The sequence below is a fragment of the Anomaloglossus baeobatrachus genome, chromosome 8 (assembly GCF_048569485.1).
Source record: "Anomaloglossus baeobatrachus isolate aAnoBae1 chromosome 8, aAnoBae1.hap1, whole genome shotgun sequence".
NCBI lineage: Eukaryota > Metazoa > Chordata > Amphibia > Anura > Aromobatidae > Anomaloglossus > Anomaloglossus baeobatrachus.
In genome coordinates, this window is record NC_134360.1 from 235,186,613 (window position 1) to 235,213,218 (window position 26,606).

Below are 26,606 nucleotides of genomic sequence, written 5' to 3' on the forward strand. Positions count from 1 at the left end.
TCAAAGTGGTGAAGAAGAGGGTCATTATTATTTTTGCACTTCATAACAGTCTAATTGAAAAACAGTAGCGCAAGCTTCTCCGAAAGGGGTTGTAAAGCATATAATACTCTTTGTCATATGCCCCATTACAGAATTATATACCTTGAGGAAGTTCCTCTTGTGGGACCTCCATTAATTAGTCAAATTCAAGGGTGGCTAGGAAGCGGTTTTCTCTTTTTAAGGATCTGACACATCCATCATTATACATAGTATCCCTCAATTTTATTGGGCTTCACGGGATATTGCACTGCCCTGTGATTGGGCAGTAGGAAAATTTCTGCTAGGTTTCCTTGATTGCCAAGATAGTAGTTGATCGTTAGGCTAATTCCTATTCCTCAGATTAACTGTACATATCATTGGTGCAACCTTTGCAGCCGCACAGAGGCCTAAGAGGTAAGGGGGAACATTTTTACCTCCAAAGCAGGTGGAATTATTCCTTTTTATTATGTTATTGGACTGAAGAGAGCCCATATTCTGTTCTTGCACAGGAACCTTCTTCCGTTTGTGTCCACCATTGGCTTAATTGGCCAATACCGGAATTTAACCCCTTCAGCCCCCGGGCACTTTCCGTTTTTGCGTTTTTGTTTTTTGCTCCCCTTCTTCTGAGAGGCGTAATATTTTTATGTTTCCATCAATCTTGCCATATGAGGGCTTGTTTTTTGCGGGACGAGTTGTACTTTTAAATGAAACCATAAGTTTTACCATATAGTGTACTGGAAAACGGCAAAAAAATTCCAAGTGCGGAAAAATTGCAAAAAAAGTGTGATCGTACAATAGTTTTTGGGATATTTTATTCACTGTGTTCACTATATGGTAAAACTGAGGTATCTATGTGATGCCTCAGGTCGGTGCGAGTTTGTAGACACCAAACATGTATAGGTTTACTTGTATCTAAGAGGTTAAAAAAAAATCACAAGTTTGTCCAATAAAAGTGGCGCACGTTTTGCGCCATTTTCTGAAACACGTAGCGTTCTTATTTTTAAGGATCTATGGCTCAGTGATGGCTTATTTTTTGCGTCTCGAGCTGACGTTTATAATGGTACCATTTTTGCGCAGATGCTACGTTTTGATCGCCTGTTATTGCATTTTGCGTAAAACTTGCGGCGACCAAAAAACGTAATTTTGGCGTTTGGAATTTTTTTGCGACTACGCCGTTTACCAATCAGATTAATTGATTTTATATTTTGATAGATCGGGCATTTCTGAACGCGGCGATACCAAATATGTGTATATTTATTTATTTTTTAACCCTTTAATTTTCAATGGGGGGAAAGGGGGGTGATTTGAACTTTTAGGTTTTTTGTTTTTTTTTTTTATTTTTTAAAACTTTTTTTTTTACTTTTTTTTTTTATTTTACTAGTCCCCCTAGGGGGCTATAGCGATCAGCAATCCGATTGCTGATCGCTATCTGCTGATCACAGCTATACCGCTGTAATCAGCAGATTCAGTCACTTTGGTTTTCCCTCTGCTCTCGGCCGAGGGAAAATGAAAGTGAAACATCGTAGCAGCAGGCGTCATCACATGACCCTGTGCTACGATGGCAACCACCGATAGTCACGTGATAACACACGTGACTTCCGGTGGGGGCGGCGGTGAGTAACAAACATGGCCGCGCGCATTTAAATCTTGCTGCCAGACTTTGGCAGCAAGATTTAAGGGGTTAATGGCCGCGGGTGGAAGCGATTCCACCCGCGGCTAGCAGGCACACATGTCAGCTGTTGAAAACAGCTGATATGTGTGCCGATCCACGCCGCCTGCCCGCGGCAGGGGACGGGGCTTAACGGGACACGATGAAGGGGTTAAAGGGAACCTGTCACCTGAATTTTTGCTATTAAACTAAAAGAATCCCCTTCTAGAAAGGTTCATCTTGCAACTGGCCCCCCTTTCACACCTAAATAAACACTTTAGCATACCAAAAGGTAAGATTTTATAATGAGCTTTGCTGGCCCCGGGGGCGGGCTGTATTTCTTCCGTTATTCCCCCTCCTGCTGCTGTTCGCCGTCCCCCTGTGTTGATTTACATCGATGAGGCTGTCGCCCTCATGTGACGCAAGGCTCCTGAAGTGTCGCGCATGCCCAGTGGCACTATTGCGGAAGTGAGTGCTGTTCAAATCGCAAGCGCCGGTGATGTAATTGCGCAGGCGCGAGATTATGGGCGGCGCTGTGAATGTCATCACCAGCGTCATCCAAGTACCCGCTGTGAGACTGTGACCGGGGTTATCTATGACGGCCGGTATGTCTCGCCCCGGTTGTGCTCCCTCCATGATAGAAAGTATCTCCACTACAGGGATAATGCTGTTTCCCTACAGGCTTAAGGAAGGGTTAAAAGGAAACAGGAACGAGGGCAGGTGTGCCGGGTGTGAGGGAGTGATCACAACTCCCTGAGTTCTCTGCTGGAGAGGCACATGTATATTGTTGTGGACTTTTGTTTTGGACATTAAACCGTGTGCTGTGAACCTTAATGCCTGGATCCCGTGTCTTCTGCTGCGCAGCCGACCACGCTACCTCACACCGCCCATAATCTCGTGCTCGCGCTTCTGCCTCCACCGTTATGTGCTAGCGCTGGCCATATCATCCATGTTACCTATTACCGCGGGCACGAGATTATGGGTGGGTACTTGGATGACGATCGTGATGACATTCACAGCGCTGCCCATAATCTCGCGCCTGTGCAATTACATCACCGGCGCTCGCGATTTGAACAGCGCTCAGTCCCGCGATAGTGCCACTGGGCATGCGCGAGACTTCAGGAGCCTTGCGTAACACGAGGGCGGCGGCCTCATCGATGTAAAGCAACACAGGGGGATGGCGAACAGCGGCAGGAGGGGGAATAACGGAAGAAATACAGCCCGCCCCCGGGGCCAGCAAAGCTCATTACCATAGCAAAAGGTAAGATTTTATAAAGTGTTTATTTAGGTGTGAAAGGGGGGCCAGTAGCAAGATGAACCTTTCTAGAATATAGCCCAGGAGCTGCAGAAGGGGATTCTTTTAGTTTCATAGCGAAAATTCTGGTGACAGGTTCCCTTTAAGGAGCTTCTGAAGAGTCCAAATCTCCTTTGATAGAATGGGCGTTGGACTGGGGGATTTTCTGTTATTGTTGAATTCTAAGAGTCTTAATTTCCAGAAATTTACCTACTCTCCAGTGTTTATACCTCCCAGAAAATTCAATCTCATCAGATCTTTCTACATTGGAATGGATACCAGTCCTTCAGGATTTCCAGTTCACCAAGTGTCACCGACGCATTTCACAACCAATTACTATACAAATTTGCTGTGAAGTAAAGGTGTCTTCAGCATTGTGTCTTGTAAGAGACCATTACCAGTCCTGACACCTTGTTCCATTGTATCAGGCTTGTCTGTCTTTAAGAATTTTCCTTGTGTCCTCCCTTCATTCTTCAAGGAGAAACATCAGACAGAATTCTGCAGTCCAGTAGAGATCTTCGCTTCCCTTTCTCAAGTCAAATGAAGGAGTAATCACATCAGATTGAAAAGTGCTGACTAAGGATTTAATAAAATGCTTGCAGATGTGTGTCATCTCCAAGGTACTCGACTCATGTAATGCAAAGCAGCCCCAACGTAGAAGACGCTTATAAAATACCATTTAACCATTGCAAAGTGAATGGGGTTTTACTGTCCTCGGAGGAGCATTTTGACACTATTTTTTTCCTTTCTTCCCTAATTTACTGCACCATGAAAGCTGAAACACTGATGCGCTGGTGTCGGAGGACAGTAGTAAGACTTTATGAACCATAAACAATATACTCTCGGCTGCATTCTAAACAGGAAGTTCCTCTCATTGATATACCTGCTGATCTGTGACCGCCCATGGTGATGGACGAATACATACAAGCTTTTGACAATTTCATCTTCACGACCAAACTGCAGACGCAGCGTTTAACACATCATCTTATAATGCCTTCATCATTAACATATTCATCTATGTAGTGTACCCGACCGAACAAAAAAAAGATTCACCAGGGGGCGGATAGGCTCATGTAAGGCATTGAGATTACCTGATCAAGGTCAGGTGGAATCTGCCAGGCAGTGTAAAATGTGCGGTCTCCTTGTTTTGTCTGGTTGTAGTCTCAAGCCGGATCAGCCATGGACCACAATGATTGAAGCTTATGCTGATTTGCTGTTTAGGCTGTGTCACATCTGCACTGGAGGCTTTGTTCAGAGTCTCTATCACAGATTTTGCCATAAGTGCCAAGTCACATAGCATAGCAAGATGTGCAATTTATCCTGGTATAATGACTAGTAATAAGCGAGCACTACCATGCTTGGGTGCTTGTAACTAGTGATGAGCGGGCACTACCATGCTCAGGTGCTTGTAACTAGTGATGAGCGGGCACTACCATGCTCGGGTGCTTGTAACTAGTGATGAGCGGGCACTACCATGCTCGGGTGCTTGTAACTAGTGATGAGCGGGCACTACCATGCTCGGGTGCTTGTAACTAGTGATGAGCGGGCACTACCATGCTCGGGTGCTTGTAACTAGTGATGAGCGGGCACTACCATGCTTGGGTGCTTGTAACTAGTGATGAGCGGGCACTACCACGCTCGGGTGCTCGGTACTCGTAACTAGTGATGAGCGAGCACTACAATACTCAGCACTACCATGCTCGGGTGTTAGGTATTTGTAACTAGTGATGAGCGGGCACTACCATGACCGGGTGTTAGGTATTTGTAACTAGTGATGAGCGGGCACTACCATGCTCTGGTGCTCTGTACTCGTAACTAGTGATGAGCAGGCACTACCATGCTCGGGTTCTTGTAACTAGTGATGAGGGAGCATTACCATGCCCGGGTGCTCTGTACTCAGAACTAGTGAGCACTACTATGCTCGGGTGCTTGGTACTCATAACTAGTGATGAGCGAGCACTACAATACTCAGCACTACCATGCTTGGGTATTAGGTATTTGTAACTAGTGATGAGCGAGCACTACCATGACCGGGTGCCCAATAGTTGTAACTAGTGATGAGCGAGCGCGATGATGCTCGGTACTCCTAACTAGTGATGAGCGGGCACTACCATGCTCGGGTGCTCAGTACTCGTAACTAGTGATGAGTGGGCACTACCATGCTCGGGTGCTCAGTACTCGTAACTAGTGATGAGCCAGCATTACCATGCTTGGGTGCTCGGTATTTGTAACTAGTGATGAGCGGGCACTACCATGCTCGGGTGCTCAGTACTCGTAACTAGTGTTGAGCGGGCACTACAATGCTCGGGTGCTCAGTACTCGTAACTAGTGTTGAGCGGGCACTACAATGCTCGGGTGCTCAGTACTCGTAACTAGTGTTGAGCGGGCACTACAATGCTCAGTGATTGGTACTCGTAACTAGTGATGAGTGAGCACTACCATGCTCAGGTTTTGGATACTCGTAACTAGTGATGGACGGATGCTCAGATGAGCATGACTCAAGTACCGATTATAATGGAAGTCAATGGGAGACTAGCACTTTTTCGGAAAATGTCCCAGAAAAATGCTCGAGGTGCAATGCCCTGCACATGAGGTATGAGATATGACTAATCAGGAGAACTATACTACATTTCTAATTGGAGGTATTTGCTAATATTATTACACCTAATACATATTGGGATAGGATCTTGGAGTTGGGAATACCCTATAATTTATGCAATTTTCTTATAGTTGCAAAGATATCTTATGAACTTCTGTCGTCTATACTATAAATATCCAGATATTCTAGGGTGATGGGATTATCCAGGTGGAACCACAGCACCATTTCCGTTCACAATTTGTGATAATTCATTGGTGTACAGCATTCATGTAGATGACACCCGAGATCGTGCACCTTCCTCCTCTCTACGTGTAAGATGCCGGAGCGGATCTCCAGTGATTATGTGAGATTACATTGTATCACATTCTGCTTTTGTGATGGTCTTGGCTGCGGTTTTCTAAACACCCCGTAGCAGGACGGTGTCACTCGCAGGTATGCTTGTATCTTGCATGTGATTGGCGCGCCGGCACTTTCTGCTTTTCAAATTACAGAGTTAAACAAAAGTCCTGAAGGGCAAAGTTTAACACTGAGGAAGGCGATTGTTAATGTGGAATCCAGAGCAGGGTGTGACACTTGGCGCACGTCTGCAAATCGGGGAGTTATTTGAGGACATATACATTCTGTTTAACACTTGGAGAGTTGGTGTTTCTGGATTTTGGCAAGGAAACGTTACTTAGTGCTTGGGACGATGCAATTAAACCCTATTGGACTGGTCTATCTCCAAATATATATATATATATTTAATATTTTTATAAATTATATATATATATATATATATATATATATATATATATATAATATATATATATAATATATATATTTAATAATATATATATATATATATATATATATATTTAATATTATATATAATATATATATATATTTAATAATATATATATATATATATATATATATATATATATAAAAATATATATATTAATATACAGTTAGGTCCAGAAATATTTGGACAGTGACACAATTTTCGCGAGTTGGGCTCTGCATGCCACCACATTGGATTTGAAATGAAACCTCTACAACAGAATTCAAGTGCAGATTGTAACGTTTAATTTGAAGGTTTGAACAAAAATATCTGACAAATTGTAGGAATTGTACACATTTCTTTACAAACACTCCACATTTTAGGAGGTCAAAAGTAATTGGACAAATAAACCAAACCCAAACAAAATATTTTTATTTTCAATATTTTGTTGTGAATCCTTTGGAGGCAATCACTGCCTTAAGTCTGGAACCCATGGACATCACCAAACACTGGGTTTCCTCCTTCTTAATGCTTTGCCAGGCCTTTACAGCCGCAGCCTTCAGGTCTTGCTTGTTTGTGGGTCTTTCCGTCTTAAGTCTGGATTTGAGCAAGTGAAATGCATGCTCAATTGGGTTAAGATCTGGTGATTGACTTGGCCATTGCAGAATGTTCCACTTTTTTGCACTCATGAACTCCTGGGTAGCTTTGGCTGTATGCTTGGGGTTATTGTCCATCTGTACTATGAAGCGCCGTCCGATCAACTTTGCGGCATTTGGCTGAATCTGGGCTGAAAGTATATCCCGGTACACTTCAGAATTCATCCGGCTACTCTTGTCTGCTGTTATGTCATCAATAAACACAAGTGACCCAGTGCCATTGAAAGCCATGCATGCCCATGCCATCACATTGCCTCCACCATGTTTTACAGAGGATGTGGTATGACTTGGATCATGTGCCGTTCCCTTTCTTCTCCAAACTTTTTTCTTCCCATCATTCTGGTACAGGTTGATCTTTGTCTCATCTGTCCATAGAATACTTTTCCAGAACTGAGCTGGCTTCATGAGGTGTTTTTCAGCAAATTTAACTCTGGCCTGTCTATTTTTGGAATTGATGAATGGTTTGCATCTAGATGTGAACCCTTTGTATTTACTTTCATGGAGTCTTCTCTTTACTGTTGACTTAGAAACAGATACACCTACTTCATTGAGAGGGTTCTGGACTTCAGTTGATGTTGTGAACGGGTTCTTCTTCACCAAAGAAAGTATGCGGCGATCATCCACCACTGTTGTCATCCGTGGACGCCCAGGCCTTTTGAGTTCCCAAGCTCACCAGTCAATTCCTTTTTTCTCAGAATGTACCAGACTATTGATTTTGCTACTCCAAGCATGTCTGCTATCTCTCTGATGGATTTTTTCTTTTTTTTCAGCCTCAGGATGTTCTGCTTCACCTCAATTGAGAGTTCCTTAGATCGCATGTTGTCTGGTCACATCAACAGCTTCCAAATGCAAAACCACACACCTGTAATCAACCCCAGACCTTTTAACTACTTCATTGATTACAGGTTAACGAGGGAGACGCCTTCAGAGTTAATTGCAGCCCTTAGAGTCCCTTGTCCAATTACTTTTGGTCCCTTGAAAAAGAGGAGGCTATGCATTACAGAGCTATGATTCCGAAACCCTTTCTCCGATTTGGATGTGAAAACTCATATTGCAGCTGGGAGTGTGCACTTTCAGCCCATATTATATATAGAATTGTATTTCTGAACATGTTTTTGTAAACAGCTAAAATAACAAAACTTGTGTCACTGTCCAAATATTTCTGGACCTAACTGTATATATTTAATAATATATATATTTAATTATATATATATATATATATATTTAATTATATATATATATTTAATATTATATATATATTTTTATATATATTTATATATATTTATATATATTTATTATATATTTTTATATATATATATATATTTATATATTTATTTATTTAATATTTATATTTATTTAATATTATATATATTTATATATTTTCTTTTTTTCATTTGTAAAAATACAATTAATGCCAAGACTGTAACATAAAAAGCAAGACAAAGTGTAAATGGGAATGTTAACCTCGACTTACCAAAGACTTTTGTCATTCATCCCGTTATATAATTCATTTCCATGGAGACCGGAGATTCTTAACATTGGTGGTGGGTTGACTATTGGCATGCCGTATGATAATTTTGTGTTAATATCCATTTAAATAACCAAAATAATTCTAAAAATATCTGTTCTGATGCAGTAAAGGCAACAGGTGACCGCAGTTTCCTAAGAATCTGGCAGGTGAATTGTTTTTGGCATCGGCAGCAAATATAATTGGACGGGATTCTATTCTCTCCGATCTCGAGGGAACTGCCTGACCCAGACTTTCTACTAATTAATCCTTATCTATGGAGCTGATGGTTCTTCAGAAGTGTGAAGAGGAGACCTTGTTGTGGCCAAAAGATAAGAGGTTATGGGCTAAAGCCCAGGTGTTTTATGTCATAGCTAATCAGTGTGATAGGCACTGAGCAGCGGAAGCACTGGGCAATATACAGATGAATGTAATCACTTCTGTATTCCTGGCTCCATAAGTCACGATTAACAACTAATGGATAACAAGTAACAGTAATAACTACTATTAGCAAGCAAGGATATACAATTATGGTTGTACATATCCCATATTATATTCTATTGGGTCATCTCTATCTCCACGACTCACATTGATCTTTACAGATATGATTTGCTGGTGGACAGATATACAATATCCACGTTTCACCAAGCGTCTTACATCTGCTGCTGCCCTTAAGTATTAGGTGGCCATAAAACTTAGAGAGCAGACCAGCATATACAATGTTTTGTCCAATTTGACTCCTTCTCCCCCTTACAGCATGCAATCTCACAGACTCTTACAGCAAAACTGCAGCTGCATCTCCCTCCTCCCTGTCTTATATTTACTGTAATAATATTGAGGCAATATTATTATTTATTATGATTTTCTTATATAGCACCAATATATTGGGCAAAACACTTTACAGAGATTAGCATCAGTGTCACTGGGGCTCACAATCTAAACTCCCCATCAGTCTTTAGAGTATGGGAGGAAACCCACGCAGACACAGGGAAAACATACAAACTCCTTGCAGATGTTGCCCTTGGAGAGATTTGCACCCAAGACCCCAGAACTGCAAAAAAAACAGTGCTAACCACTGAGCCACCACTCAATGCTAACCACTGAGCCACCATGCTTCCCCTAACCTGACCTTACCAATAGCTATTGTCTAAACAATACTCCCATAGACGTAGACACTGTACTTGACTAAATGTGCAGGTGTTCTCAATGGGTTCTCAATAGGGAAATAAGCCACTGCCAGACTCCTTTAGGGGGCATACCCCTTTCCTCAAGAACCAGTGGATTGGGCATGTTGAAATCTAATCTGCCAGATCCTCTCTTCTAATATTCAATAGGGAAGTCAAGATAATTCCATTCAATGGTCGGCTGTTCCAACAAAAATCCATTGGTTTCTTCCAATTTTCACCTATTGTACTCTTTTACACTCTGTATGTATAAATTCTGGCTGGTAACCGGTCCGCGCAGCTTGTTTTCAATCCCCTATTAAATCGATGGCTGTACCATATATGACAACCTCCCCCCCCATTCACCTTTTGTGGCTCCCCTGCTGATAAGGTATATACAGTGTGTCCACCCATATCCTGTCCACTGCCATTAACTTGAGAACGGCGGCTGCTATAGGCATAGAAGTGGTGTCTAGGTATAGTAAAGTAGCCATGCGCTGCGCAATGAAACCAGCTATAGCGCCACCTGGCGGAAAACAACGGAGTTAACATTTTTATCTAGAAAACGGAACAAGATAGAGAAAAAAAGTGAATTAAAAAATGTAGGGCATCAATTGAATACGAATCGACACCTTGAATACAGAAATGCTATGATATGAAACCCATGACCCCCCCTCCAAAACATTGAATGCTGGTCACGCATATGGCGCTCATTTAGCTTTGATGCTCAAAGTGGCCCCCGTCATCTGCAATGCACATCTGGACTCTGCACAGCATACTGTATCTTGCTGCACGCTGTGCAATATGGTAGGTGACACGTTTGCACAAGCATCTGTGATACGTCGTCGTAGGTCCTGCAATGTTGGTGGAGGGGTCGCTGCCGTTTGATGTGACCTCACAGAAAGAAGTCCAATGGGGTCAGGTCAGGTGAGCGTGGAGGCCACTCCACACAGCCACCATACCCAATGACTTGTAGGAAGGTCTCCATGAGGTATCGCTTCACGTCCGCAGCCTTGTGAGGTTTACATGTTCTAATCATAGCATTTCTGTATGCAAGGTGTCGATTCGCATTGAATTGATGATGCCCTACAACTTTGTAATTCATTTTTTTTCTCTATCTCGTTCCGTTTTCGAGATAAAAATGCTAACTCCGTTGTTTCCCACCAGGTGGCGCTTTAGGTGGTTTCATTGCGTAGCGCATGGATACTTTACTATACCTAGACACCACTTCTATGCCTATAGCTACCGCCGTTTTCAAGTTAGTGGCGGTGGACAGGATATGGGTGGACACACTGTATAGACACATGTTCCAGTGGATGGAACTGAGCTGCAGTATAAGATGCAACAATAAAAATAACTGTTCAAAAATGATCACTCAAATAATGATCGTCAGCAGTGCCGGAAGTCTCACCCCACCTGATCAAAAACGAACATCCTATAGATAGACTATCGACACTAAAATCCTGTAAAATTATTAAGGAGCCCAACAAAGCTTGGCAGAGTCCATAGACTTTTAATTAGCTCTTTCAGGTTTCTATCTGGTTTCATTGTAATTTTATTGTTTTTTTAAAATAAGAATCACGTCATAGATTAGGGTTATTCTTGACCCCCTCCCCCATAAAAAAAACACCGGAAAACCCGACTGTTAAAAAAAATTAAAAAAAAAATATTTTATTTTTTTTTTTAAAAAAACAGAATGTAAACTACAGTGCAGACCAAAAGTTTGGACACACCTTCTCATCTTTAGAACAACTGTTAAGAGGAGACTTTGTGCAGCAGGCCTTCATGGTAAAATAGCTTCTAGGAAACCACTGCTAGGGACAGGCAACAAGCAGAAGAGACTAGTTTGGGGTAAAGAACACAAGGAATGGACATTAGACCAGTGGAAATCTGTGCTTTGGTTTGATGAGTCCAAATTTGAGATCTTTGGATCCAACCACCGTGTCTTTGTAGAAAAGGTGAACGGATGGACTCTACATGGCTGGTTCCCACCGTGAAGCATGGAGGAGGAGGTGTGATGGTGTGGGGGGGGCTTTGCTGGTGACACTGTTGGTGATTTATTCAAAATTGAAGGAATACAGAACCAGCATGGCTACCACAGCATCTTGCAGCGGCGTGCTATTCCATCCGGGTTGCGTTTAGTTGGACCATCATTTATTTTTCAACAGGACAATGACCCCAAACACACCTCCAGGCTGTGTAAGGACTATGTAACTATGAAGGAGAGTGATGGGGTGCTACGCCAGATGACCTGGCCTCCACAGTCACCAGACCTGAACCCAATCGAGATGGTTTGGGGTGAGCTGGACCGCAGAGTGAAGGCAAAAGGGCCAACAAGTGCTAAGCATCTCTGGGAACTCCTTCAAGACTGTTGGAAAACCATTTCCGGTGACTACCTCTTGAAGCTCATCAAGAGAATGCCAAGAGTGTGCAAAGCAGTAATCAAAGCAAAAGGTGGCTACTTTGAAGAACCTAGAATATAAGACATATTTTCAGTTGTTTCACACTTTTGTTAAGTATTTCATTACACACGTGTTAATTCATAGTTTCGATGCCTTCAATGTGAATCAACAAATTTCAGAGTCCTGAAAATAAAGAAAACTCTTTGAATGAGAAGGTGTGTCCAAACTTTTGGTCTGTACTGTATTGATCAAATATTTTTAAAGAGTTTTCACCGACATGAATGCGATGGTCAGTTACACTATTTTTTTTTTTTTCCCAGTGTCCATTCAAAACAAAAATCAAAAGAAAGCACAAAAACAAATGTGGACACGGAGGTTGACAAGATTCCCTATCGTATTTTTTTTTTTCTGTTAGGAAATGGCATAGTACACAGATCAGAGACTTTTTATACTATAAACCCCACTGTATACAAAGCACAGGAAAAAAGTGAAAAAGAGAGACGTGAGGAGGGGGGAGCTAAAAGCAGCTTAGTATGTGTTAACTCTGCTATTCTGTCGGCTTAAAGTGTATTTTATGCTTGATCAACAGTCCCCTTTTATTATGCTTTTCTTTCATTCATTCAGGACATCAAAGAGAACACCAGCACAGTACCTGATCTTAAAGAGGAACTTGTGAGGGTGTTCTTAAGAAAAACAGGGTATTGGGAGCCATAGACCCCTGTGGACCGCGCCAGTTCAAAGAGAATATTTCAACAATGATTACATTTTGTAAATCTTTTTACTGAGGACAGCTTGTTTCCTGCTTTTTCATAAAAAATAGATTGCAGCCATTAAAACACAGCCCTGGACAAGACTTTTCTTCAGACTTAAGGCTCTGCATTGGGATTAAAGGACACAGGAGTTAGAAAATGTGGAAAAGGAAAAAAAAACGGAAAAAAAAAAAAACAAAAAACCCCGCAGCTTAGATCTTCAGCTTGGTCATTTCGCTTCTTAGAATGTTAATTCTTCGTCTTGAGCTTATAGGGGGATGTGTTTTGAAAGAAAAAAGTTGGCACTACAGAAAAAAGAAAAACTTTTGCGAGATGTACATTTTGGAAAACTTTTGTTTTCTAAATTTATTTATTTTCTTTTTTTTTTTTTTCTAGAGACGTAAAAAAGGGTTAAAAACGTTGAAAAAAAGAGACTTATGAAAGCAGATCCCCTGCCGACCCCACCCCATCCCAACCAAAGGCAATTTCTGAAAGTAACTGTAGGTGGGATATGGAGCGTTTGACCTTTCCCAACCATATGCTCGCTAAATCAACAATACTGGTTAGGAGCCGGATTCCAAGAGCTTTTCCCACTACATTACGCCGAACATACGATATGGACTTTTTACATGTTACTGTCCTATTTTATCAGGAACATGTGGGCCTTTTGGAGGCAGACAATAGGAACGACATCTGATCGCCCCGCAGAACGCGCCATTAACGTCTATAGCAGACAATGGAGAGGTGCTGATTTTCGAGATGTTGCCAAATCTCTTTGAAATACCCTTTTTTCTATGTTGGCTCACTGGTGTGTAACCTCGTTGCTAAGCAGCAATGTTTATTTGTGGGGTTTCTTTTTTGCCTCATTTTGGAAATCTGAGAGTATTCGTGACCCTTTGGAATAAGCAATAATTAGCGGTGAGTTTTTGGGGGTTTTATCTTCCTTGAAAAACAAAATGTAGGTGGTGTTCCCGGTCTTGCCTCCAGAAAAATAAAAAGGATCAAAATATTTATAAAAGAATTTGGATTTTATAAAGTGATGAAAAATATTCTTAAAAAATGGGGTAAACATAAAAACAGCTAAGCATCTAAAAGCTATTGCTCCAAATCATTGGCGATGTTCAAAAACCTCTGAAAACATTAAAACTAGCAAATACACCAACTTTTGGGTGGCAGGGTCCTGATTCCTAACTAGAGTTGAGTGGACTGCCAATAATCCGGGTCCGGCGGATCAGCGGCGGGTTGACAAAGAAGTCCGGATTTGATCCGGAATCCGGGCCCATATATGTCAATGGGGAGCTGAATCCGGGACGAGAGAGAGAAAGAAAGAGAGAGAGAGAAGAGAGAGAGAGGGGAAAAAAAAAATATATTGCTGAATCTGGATCGTGCACCCGGAATCCCGCGTCCGGTTCGGACTCGGATCTGCAGCTCAAACCGCATGGATCTGGATTTTGCCGGTCCGGGTCCGCTCAACACTATTCCTAACCAATGCAGGATCTGGCATATGTTGGACTTTGACATGCCCAGTTGTTTTTCCTTTGGCAACACTTATTCCCTTCTCTCATTCAATAACTTGCAAACTTGGCAAAAATGGCGGTATGTATTTATGGGGGAGTTGGGGAGTGAACAGCTGATGAAGAGGAATAGGCAGCTATTCCCCTAAATGAAATTGGCAAGTTTAAGACACCTAACAGAATAAAAGGTAGGAGGGAGATGCAGCTGCAGCTTCTCTGTGTTTCTGTGAGACTGCATGCTGCGAGAGGGGAGAGGGAGCAGCCGAAGAGGCATATCAGTGGATCATTGTACACCAAGAAGACAATACAAAACTGGACAGAAAAAAAAGTCCAAACTGACCTACCATGTTTCCCCGAAAATAAGACCTACCCCAGAAATAAGCCCTAGCATGATTTTACAGAATTTTTGGAGTATGCATGAAATATAAGCCCTACTCCCAAAAATAAGCCCTAGTTACAGTCGGAGCCAGTGTTTGGGGGAGTTAAACTGCCCAATTTCTAAGGGCATCCACTCTCTTAGGGACCCCAACATTTGTATTCCGTGTTTAAGATTGTTTAAGGACCTTTGATGACTTCCTAGTCATGTGACCAAAGGTTTCTTAATGGCAGGAGTCCAAAAGAACTGAATAGGAGACAGAACTGGCATTAGGGGGAAGGGAGAGCAAACTGGGCAATTTCACAGGGCCTCTCCTAGGGTCCCCAGGGTTTATATCCTGATAAGAGTAGACCTTTGATGACTTCATAGTCATATGACCAAAGGTTTCTTAATTGCAGGAGTCTAAAAGAAGTGAATAGGAGATGGGCTGGTATGCATGAAATGGTATTAGGGGAAAGGGAGAGCAAACTGGGAAATTTCACAGGGCTCCCACTCTCCTAGGGGCCACAGGGTTATATCCTGATGATAAGACTGCTTAAGGACCTTTGTGACATCGGTCATGTGACCAAAGGAGTCTAAAGCTGAAGAAGAGACGGGGTGGTATATATGTGCAGCGTGTGTGTAGATAAATAGATGGATTAGTTGGGGAAGTTGATGTTCCAGATTGCAATATTATCATTTATTATTATAGCGCCATTTATTCCATGGCGCTTTACATGTGAAAAGGGTATAAATAATAGGGACAAGTACAATAATCATAAACAGTACAAGGCACAGACTGGTTCAGGAGGAGAGAGGTCCCTGCCCGCGAGGAGGAAAGAGGTCCCTGCCCGCGAGGAGGAGAGAGGAGCCTGCCCGCGAGGAGAGAGGAGCTTGCCCGCGAGGAGGAGAGAGGTCCCTGCCCGCGAGGGCTCACAGTCTACAAGGGATGGGTGAGGATACAGTAGGTGAGGGTAGAGCTGGTTGTACGGCGCTATATAAGGCTGAGGGTTACGGCAGGTTGTAGGCTTGTCGGAAGAGGTGGGTCTTCAGGTTCCTTTTGAAGCTTGTCAAGGTAGGCGAGAGTCTGATATGTTGTGGCAGAGAGTTCCAGAGTATGGGGGAGGCACGGGAGAAATCTTGGATGTGATGGTGGGAAGAGGAGATGCAAGGGGAATAGAAAAGGAGATCTTGTGAGGATCGAAGGTTACGTGCAGGTAAGTATCGGGAGACGAGGTCACAGATGTATGGAGGAGACAGGTTGTGAATGGCTTTGTATGTCATGGTTAGTGTTTTGAACTGGAGTAGTTGGGCAATGGAAGCCAGTGAAGTGACTGGCAGAGAGGAGAGTTCGGGGAGTAGCCGGGGTACAGGTGGATTAGTCGGGCAGTATAGTGTAGAATAGATTGTAGGGGAGCGAGACTGTTAAAAGGGAGGCCACAGAGCAGGAGGTTGCAATAATCCAGGCGGGAGATAATAAGGGCATGCACTTGGGTTTTTGCATATGATTATATTTGAATAAATATTAATGTTTTTGTTTAAGCATAAATGTGGATTGTTAAAAAAAAAGACAATCCCTGAAAATAAGCCCCAGCCCAACTTTTGGAGAAAAAAAAAAATAATATAAGGCCCGGTCTTATTTTAGTAGAAACACAGTATCTACTTGTTGGATCTGGCAATTCCTCTAGATTTGTCTCCAAAGGTCTATATCTGTCTATCATTAGCATTCTCATGATACCAAGGTATAATTACACTTGTGCCAATTACGGTTACTAACAATGGGGCACTACCAGACTATGGCGAAGAACAAAATAAGGTTGGCACATTGTCCACAGAGACATCTTCATATGTTCCCTCTTCCTTATCCATCTATAATCGCGATTTATCTGTAGCATTGGACACCGCACATATTTAGCTGCTGCTCTAATGGAGACTCATGTTACACGTCAGACTGCGCCAGACACAACATGCGGAGGCTTATGGCCGAGTCTAATTTGCATGCAATCTCAATGTTCCTCTGTTGTTAAACATGGTTTCCATGCATCGACAGAGGAATGTGGGACCCCGCGCTGCTTTCTCAGACATTTTACTGCTTGACATTGAATTTTCAAGCTCTGAAATATAAGGGATATCTGGAAAGGCTGCAATACACACTGGACATGGGACCACTGCCACATATACAGTGTACTAGCTGTACTACTCGGCTTCGCCCGGGTTAATAACTGTTGTTAACAAAATAGAATGTATTAACAAAAATTTATTCTGCATACAATATCCGCTGGCCGGGATAGTAACTGTCTCTCTGTTTCTCTCCCATTCTCTGTCTGTCTCCCCCTCTGTATATATCTCTCTAGCTCTTTGTCTGTCTCTTCTGTCTCTTTCCCTATCTGTCTCCGACTGTCTCTGTCTCTTTCTCAGTCTGCCTCAATCTCTATCTCTGTCCCTTTCCCCGTGTCTGTCCCTTTCCCCGTGTCTGTCCCTTTCCCCGTGTCTGTCCCTTTCCCCGTGTCTGTCCCTTTCCCCGTGTCTGTCCCTGTCTCTTTACCTGTCTCTGTCTGTCTCTTACCCTGTCTGTTTCCCTGTGTCTGTCTCTATCTGTCTGTGTCTGTCTCTTTAACTCTCTCTCTTTCCCTGTCAGTCTGTCTCTTTGTCTGTGTCTGTCTCTTTGTGTCTGTCTCTTACCCTGTCTATGTCCGCTTCTTTCCCTGTCTGTGTCTGTCTCTTTCCCAGGCTGCATTGTGACACGCCAACATTCCATATAAGGGCGTGGCTGCGCATTCTTCTGAAGTTCTGGCTGCACTGTAGCTCCCAGCTCCATTCGCTTTAATGGAGGCAGTTTTTTTGGTGAATAACTGTAAAGCGCGGGGTTAAAATTTCCTCTCAAAACATAGCCTATGAGGTTCTCGGGGTCCAGAAGTGTGAGTGTGCAAAATTTTGTGGCTGTAGCTGCGACGGTGCAGATGCCAATCCCGGACATACACACACACACACACACACACACACACACACACACACACACACACACACACACACACACACACACACACACACACACACACTCACACACACATTCAGCTTTATATATTAGATGTACAGTGCCTAAAGTAATGCGTTATTTCAGGATATGCTCAAATCATGGAGAATGCATCTCTTTGCTGGATGGATCCCATCATTGCCAGATTATTGTAAACCACACCATATAAAGCACACAAGATATTGCCATAGAGTGCTGACAGTCTATGTAAGTCATGCAGTGCAGATATAGTGCCATATCATTTTACTGTAGTCATAATACTGCTATATACTGCTTATACAAATATGTGTGTAATTTAACCCTTTTACAATCATAAAATATGGTTGCTGCAATCTTCTAACTTTTTTCCTCTGTCTGCTCACATTTGTAGCAATATTCTTTTTCTATGGAGTCGTAGCGGTCTTGTTTTTGTGAGACAAGCTGTACTTTTTAGATGCTATTTTGCTATACACAAGCTTTTAATTATCATTAACAGGGGTTGTCACAACTTCTTTAATGGGAAATCTGCTAAGTGCTTGTAAATTCAAGCAAGTTTGCAATTTACTTATTAAAAATCCTTTCAGTTTTTCAAGAATGGAGGATTTTTCTATAGTTTGATGCCAGTGGCCTAGGTCATCGGCCACCTCTGCAGTTAATCAAAGGTGGCCGACTTTGATGCAAGGTGTGAACGCTCATAAGGACATCTCTGAATCCGGCCTGAGCTCTGGATCTGGCCACCATCAGAGTCCTTGTGCTTTTCTGACGAACTATGTGCAGGCAGTGGATCAGTTAGTATTTTTGCCCCCCCCTACAGCAGGTCCTGACCCTACAGAAACCTTGTCAAAGAAGAGGCAGAATAAATGTTAAAGGGAATCTGTCTGTTACCAGGTTTTTGCTACCTCATATGATGTAGGCAAAGAGATTCTGAATCCAACGATGTATTTCTTAGATTACTGGCTGCAGCCGTTCTGGCACAATCAGAATTTTTAGATTTAGCCATGTAGCTGAACCCAGGGAGCTATTCTGCCCACACCAGGCTTGCTATAGAGGTTGTACATTGATAGTGAGGTGACAATCAGCGGAGGGTTCATACCGGGCTGCAGTGTGTGTGACAATGTAGTCTGAGCAATGAGAAGTCCTGCTGCTTAAACAAACAGTACATAAACAACAGTTAGACTTTGACAAGACAGGCATCCCTGAATTCTATGTTTAAAGGGAACCTGTCACCACTTTTTTGGCGTATAAGCTGCGGCCACCACCACCGGGCTCTTATATACAGCATTCTAACATGCTTTATATAAGAGCCCAGGCCGGGGGTATAACATAAAAAACACTTTATAATACTTACCTAACGGTCGTGCTGTGGGCCTAATGGGCGTCTCCGTTCTCCGGTGCCAGTGCCCCCTCTTTCAGCCATCTTCGTCCTCTTTCTGAAGCCTGTGTGCATGACACGTCTACGTCATACACACTCGCCGGTCCTGCGCAGGCGCACTACAATACTTTGATCTGCCCTGCTCAGGACCTGAATGCCGGCGAGTGTGTATGACGTCGGATCCGTCATGCACCGCAGCTAGAGAAGGAGATCAAAGATGGCCAAAAGATGCGGCGCCGGGAACCAGACAACAGTGACGCCCATTAGGCCCACCGCACGACCGTTAGTTAAGTATTATAAAGTGTCTTTATGTTATACCCCCGGCCCGGGCTCTTATATACAGCATGTTAGAATACTCTATATAAGAGCCCGGTGGTGGTGGCCGCAGCTTATAGGGCAAAAAAGTGGTGACAGGTTCCCTTTAAATCCTTGCAGCATGTTGTCTTTCGCTTACATAGCAAAAACCTGCTGACAGATTCCCTTTAAAAGGAACCTGACGACTGATACATTGTGCCCACACTAGCTGTATCATTTTAGCTAGATATGGATCACTATGAAACTCCGTGGCATTTCAGAGAAAAAAAGAAATGTAAAAGCCAATCAGGGACAGTGTCGTTCTGGTGACTAGTCCAAGAGGCCGGTCCCTGGCGATTATCCCCACCCCATTACCCTGAGTTACAGGTCTCTCTATGAATAAACACGTAAGGAAAGAACTGTCTCTCAAGGTAGCGCAAGGAAGAAAAAAGCCACTGGGGACCTCTTGGATTAGTTTCCGGAGCCACCCTGCATGTGAGGGTTCGGGTTGAGGCTTCATGGGGTAATGGCCCCCTTTATCCATTAATATAATCCATCCCTGGTCAAACACATATTCCTTCAGCCCACTAAGTGCCAGTCTTCAAGTTCTGCTGTAGGGTGTGGTGCGAGTGTCTGAGGACTACTTTTGTTAGCAGGACGTCCCTCCATGCCACAATTTATGTTATAATTAAGACTGGCACAAAATTCTGCAAAAGCTGCTTGTCGGTGATTAATGTTTCTCTCGGCATCTCTGGGAACAGAAGAGAGAAATCGATGATATTGTCAGGATGAGTTCTGAGCTGCCAGTCAAACAAATGCGATTTGATGGAAGTCTGAAGCTGCGCGCGGCCGACGGGGGAAAGCTACGAAACCACAGTCAGGTCTGGATCACCTGTGCCGGATCAATGCTTTCAATGAGACTCCCAACCATCAAGCTCCGGCCATAAATAATGTACATTCTGCTGATTAACGTACGTGCCTCGCTCTGCAGAGTAAACACATAACGACGTGCACGCAAAATACGGCGACGGAACTAAACGTTATATTTTATTCATTCGCATCATCTGGACACGTTCTTTCCATCTCTCTCTTGTAACAATTACTGTACCGACCGCTCTGACAGACAGAGTCAATACATCGATCCGTCAGCCTGATGCAGTAACATCGCGCACTAATTTGATACACCATTATCCGTTATGGATGTGTGACCGGACGCTAAATGGAGCTGCAGAAGCTTTTGCTAAAACAGATGCAAACGGAGACAAATTAACTGTTTTACTGTAATAAATGCAACAAAACTGCTTGAGGTCCATGCGCAATCTGCACTCTCCGATCATTATACAGGGATTGGTTTAAATTCGGGGACTGGAGAATCCAGAAAATCTGATATAGTTTTTGTTGAGTTTTTTTATGCTGCATCATTTTTGCACCTTCGTTTACTTGCGTTTTTAAATTGCGTTTTGTGTGCATTTTTTCAATATGCATTTGTAGAACTTTTTTTTGTCTCTGCTTTGTGTGTCATGCTTTAAATAAAACTGCTTTGTATTTGAAACCTCCTGGTATTGACATGAGTTTTTCACCTGTGGATTTTCAGCATCTAATACAAGTCTATGGGGAAATTCTGCACAGAAAACTCAGTGTACCCGCAAGAAAAATTGACATGTGGACTTAAAAAAAACGCTTTGTAAATGAGTTTGCGCAGCGTAAAAAAGAAGCACAGTGGATGAGATTTGTAGAAATCCCATCCACTTTGCTTGAACTGTATAATGTTACATTTTTCAACCAGCAAAAAATATTCAGGGTCAGAAACGCGATAAAAACTCATCGTGGATATATACCCTCACTGTCTAATACTCCACAATGGGGCAAGTCTCCTAAGGATGTGTTTACTATGTAGCAATCTCCCAATCAGTAACTAATAAAGACAACTTGTAGAAAAGTGTTGTGTTCTTTATCTCCTTCATCCATCATAACCAGTGCCTTTAGTGCACACATCCGTCTAATATGTCCAGGACCTGTCTGTATTCTCCTGTGCTATAACTTTCTATCCACTCTTTTTTTTAGTTTGCAGTTTCTTTTTGTTGGCATACTGTCAGCATTATAGGAGCTGGAACCTCCTTTAGCTTACGTCCCAGCATGTATTGCTTCTGCATACCTGCTCTGAAAGGAAACCCCAAATCTCTGTTATACCTGTATGCACTTACACAGTCAAGAGACCAGGAGCAGAGAGACGAAGACACTTCCTGTTAAAAGATCTGTTTCTATTTGATAGTGTGACAAAAGGCTTGGCATCACTCCCTGCCCTGTAAAGAGACAAAGGTCCAGCCCCACTTCCTATAGAAAGACAAAGTCCCTCTCCTATTTCTTATAGAAACAAAAACCATCTTCACTTCCTGTAGGAGATAAAGATCCACCCCACTTCCTGTTTAGTTTCAAAGACCCATTCCACTTTCTCTTGGGCAAAAAAGATCCACCCCACTTCCTGTTGAGCAAAGACTAGCTCCACTTCCTGTTAAGGATCAAAAACCCACCCCACTTCCTGTTGAACATCAAAAACCCACCCCCTTCCTCTTTCTGAACAAAGACCCATTCCACTTTCTCTTGAGCAAGAAAGACCCACACCTCACTTCCTGTTGAGCATTAAATACCAACTCCACTTCTTGTTGAGCACCAAAAATCAGCCCCACTTTCTGTAGAGGATCATATACCTGCCCCACTTTCTGTTGAGCGACAGAGACCAGCACCACTTCCTGTTGAGCATCAAAGATCTGTTCCACTTTCTCTTAACAAAGACCTGCCCCATTTCCTCTTGAGCAACAAAGACCCGCCCCACTTCCTGTTGGGCTTTAAATACCCACCCCACTTCCTACTTGAGCATCAAAGACCCACCCCACTTCCTCTTGCTCAACAAAAATATCTACCCCACTTCCTGTTGTGCATCAAAGGCCCATGCCACTTTCTCTTGTGCAACAAAGATCCACCCCACTTCCTGTTGTGCATCAAAGACCCACCCCACTTCCTGTTGTGCATCAAAGACCCACTCCACTTCCTGTTGAGCATCAAAGGCCCATGCCCCTGCCTGCTGAGCATCAAAGAAGAGAAATAGTCCCTGGCATTTAAGTTATGTTGGGGCTGAAAACATAACTTTTGGGTAAATACTTTGTTAATCTTGTTAGGGTCATACAGTGACTAATTCAATGACTACTGTGTATTAAAATGACAATGACCATTTAAAGGCAAATCTGACTATTTAACACATTGAAACTTTCACAGAGCTGTCATCCAGTTTTCCAACCCCCTAGAATGCAACTCTCTATATATGCAGCAGTGTAATGACAGGGGTTGTGGTCCCTCTTTGATAAGCACAGAAAGACAAAACGCCCTCTATGTACTGTGGTGCCAAACCCTGCTTTAAATTGACCCATGCAACTTATAATCTGTTTATTAACAACCACCCCAAATTTGCTCAACACAAACTTCATCTCCATTTCTTGATTCCTGACTATAGCCGCGTCCAGTCCTTGACACTTCTGCCCATATTGTACAAGTGGCTGGATGCTGGCAGATTACCCATACTGGCTCACAGGGCACATTATAAAGTGCGCTGGTATGTTGGTATCTGGGCATGAGCGGGATAAAACATTTGTTGATTTACCCCCATGTCTCTTGTATTTTGCTGGGTCTGGAGGGTTTTGCAGGGTTCACATTAGCAGATCACATATCAAGGACACAATATCTCACATTGTGCCAGGATAAACGGCTTTGTGGACACTGCAAATAATTGCTATACGTCACTGTGTATGAAATCTACTGTACAGCGGGGGAGGGGGAGTGCTCAAGCTAAAGAGCTGAACAACGTGTACTATGTGGCGCGGATGAATACAGATTAAAGCGGTCATCCTCCTTTTCAACCATTCCTTTTAGTGTCTCAATGCATCTAAAGTGAAAAACGGAGCAACTTGAGTAAGAAATTAATACAAATCTCGCTATTTTGTGTCCACAGATACAATGCAGATTTATGTGTCACCACAACAACAGGTAACAAGCAAACGCTGTGCAGTCTGATCCTGCGGCCATACACCATTTACCTGTCCTGTGATGTACAATACGGTACAGATAAACCACGGAGAGGCAGAACTACAAAGACATACAGATAGGGACCTTAGATCGTGAGCCCCAATGGGGACAGTGTTGCCATTGTATGTAAAGCGCTATGGAATTAATAGCGCTATATAAATGAATAATTATTATTATATTATTATAACTCTGCACATGAGCTGTAGGCACAAAATGATACAGCGCATGCGCCGGCTCACTGAATGGATGGCTCTAAAGGGGGCTTTACACGCAACGACATATCTAACGATATGTCGTTGGGGTCACGGAATTCGTAGTTAGCGACGTTGTTGTGTGTAACAGCTCTGAGCGAGTGTTAACGATCAAAAATACTCACCTAATCGTTAACACGTCGTTCATTTTCAAAATCTCGTTGTTCGTTGTGGACGTAGGTTGTTCGTCGTTCCTGAAGCAGCACACATCGCTACGTGTGACACCGCGGGAACGAACAACAGCTTACCTGCGTCCTACGGCAACAAGGTGGGCGTGTCGTTAATGCGGCTGGTCACCGCTCCTATTGGTCGGCCGTTGTGTGACGTCGCTGTGACGGTGCACGAACCTCCCCCTTAACGAAAAGGTTGTTCGGCGCCCACAGCGACATCGCTAGGAAGGTAAGTATGTGTGACGGGTGTCAGCGATGTTGTGCGCCACGGGCAGCAATTTGCCAGTGACTCACAAACGACGGGGGCGGGTGCTTTCACGAGCAACATCGCTAGCAATGTCGCTGCGTGTAAAGCAGCCTTTAGACGCACACCATCTATTTATGCTACATACTGGATCCATCATCACTAGCGGTGCATGTAAATTCTCACTATATATTTTTTTTGCTTTTTTTCTTGCATTTTCTTGCATTATCCTTGATGTTTTACGTTTCCCGTTTGAGATACAATGTATCAGTGCTGGAAACATGCAACAAACTATCAGGATAGGACAGAGATTTGTGTTTCCGATTTCTAGATTGGAAACGTTTGCAGACACTGGATACAATTGTAACAATCTCTGTGAATAATGCTGGGTCAGGAGTCTCAGATGGGAATTTTTTTTCTTTTGGGAAACAGTGTGGAGACAAGTGCCGAAAGCATTGGCTCATGGATAACATTATCAATAATAAAGAAGCACTCCCATAAAGTTCTTCCCCCTAAATCTTGTGCATATGTGTATGCAGTGTGGGTGTGATAATATACGCACCTTCTGCCGTCCTCTCTGGGATCCAGTGCTGTTCTGACTCTCGGGGTAAGGGCACAGTCACATGGCTGTATAATGGATCGTAGTGCAATGCTTGGACTGGCCGGTGGCTCTCCTGACCTGAGCATGACTTGTATTTCTATGCAGCTCTCATGCTCACGCTAGTCAGCAGTCAGTCTGAGCATTGTGCTGCGATCCGTTATATGGCCGTGTGACTGCGCCTTAAAAGGAACCTGGCACCAGATTTTTCCCTATTAAACCAAAAATATCCCCTTCTGCAGCTCCTGGGCTGCATTCTATGAGGGTGCACCTTGTTGCTGGCCCTCTTTTCAGACCTCCAAAACAACTTTACAAAATATTACCTTTTCGTATGCAAATTAGTTTGGTTGGCCAGATGAATGGGCTCTATTTCGCCTTCTGTACCCCCTCCTGCCGCTGTTCGCCGTCCCCCAGTCTTGATTTGCATGGATGACGACGGCCCCGTCATCTTCCACACTGAGGCTGAAGTCTCGCGCAGGCGCATTTAGCAGAGGCCTCTATCGCGGACCTGAGCAGAAACTAACCCTCTCACGCGCCTGTGTAGTATTTGCGCAGGCTCGAGATTATGGGCGGGTACTAGGATGACGCTGGTGAGGTCATGCACAGCGCCACCCATAATCTCAAGCCTGCGCAAATACATCACTGCCGCGCGAGAGGGATAGTTTCTGCTCAGGTCCGCGATAGTGGTCTCTGCTAACTGCGCCGGCGCGAGACTTCGGCATCAGTGTGGAGGATGACGGGGCTGTTGTCATCCATGCAAATCAAGACTGGGGGACGGTGAACAGCGGCAGGACGGGGGACAGAAGGCGAAATAGAGCCTGCCCATCTGGCCAACCAAACTAATTTGCATACGAAAAGGTAATATTTTATAAAGTTGTTTTGGAGGTCTGAAACGTGGACCAGCAACAAGGTGCACCTTCATAGAATGCAGCCCAGGAGCTGCAGAAGGGGATATTTTTGGTTTAATAGGGAAAAATCTGGTGACAGGTTCCCTTTAGCACTGTGCTCTGTGGGACCAGGAAATTACTTTTGCAATAAAGTGTCAGAACAAAACTACAATATAGAAAAGAGGCTTACACTTCAGGCTCACATATAGAGCCAGACAGTCTGAAGAGCGAGGAGCAAAGTGGTGCTGGATCCTGGAGAAGACAGTGGTAGGTGAGTAATAACACACACTACACACACACACACACACACACTACATACATATATACGCAAGATATAAGGGGAAAATGTTTATGGGAAGGCTTCTTTAACTCCCGATGAACTGATCGCAATTTATCTGAACAACGCAATGGCTTGGGATATATCTGCCTGTGTCATCTCGGTGATCGGCACCTTTAAGAGACAAAAATAGGAGGGACAAGTAATGTCTGGTGAGATCTAAATCAAATGATTTATGAGGTTTTGGATTCCACACCTGTGGCATTATATCAAGTGCAGAGCCGGTGTCGAGTTCGGCCATTCTTGAAATAGCGCGAATTGCCGTTTCGCTAAAAATAGAAACAACAGAGATGATGGCTGCTCAAAAGTGACAGACGAGCAAGAAAAAGGGGGATTGTAGAAAATAAGAGTGAGACAGCAAACACCCAGGACCATACCATACCAGTGCAGAGCGGGAACAATCACAGGCTGCTGACATATATTATATATACACACAGTATGTCACAAAAAAGTGAGTACACCCCTCACATTTTGGTAAATATTTTATATCTTTTCCTGAGACAGCACTGTAGATCTGACCCTGTGATACAATGTACATTGTCAGTGCGCAGCTTGTATAACTGTAAATTTGCTGCCCTATAAGTAACTCAACACACAACCATTAATGTCTAAACCACTGGCAGTATCTTATAGGAGTCACTTGCAGAAATCCCAGTACTTACATCCTTATAGCAGGATAAGGCACAGCCACAGTGTAA

General features: G+C 43.3%; 2 protein-coding genes across 18 annotated transcripts in view; one reads left to right on the plus strand and one right to left on the minus strand.

Annotated features, from left to right (window-relative positions):
* The window catches only part of TM2D1 (TM2 domain containing 1), a 161,660-nt gene extending 148,788 nt beyond the window's left edge, over positions 1-12,872 (plus strand). The window contains exon 7 of the mRNA XM_075320402.1: positions 12,672-12,872. The gene's annotated coding sequence lies outside the window, so the exon portion shown is untranslated. The remainder of the gene's footprint in view (positions 1-12,671) is intronic.
* NFIA (nuclear factor I A) overlaps positions 1-26,606 on the minus strand; it is a 413,057-nt gene that overhangs the window by 19,196 nt on the left and 367,255 nt on the right. The window lies entirely within an intron of this gene.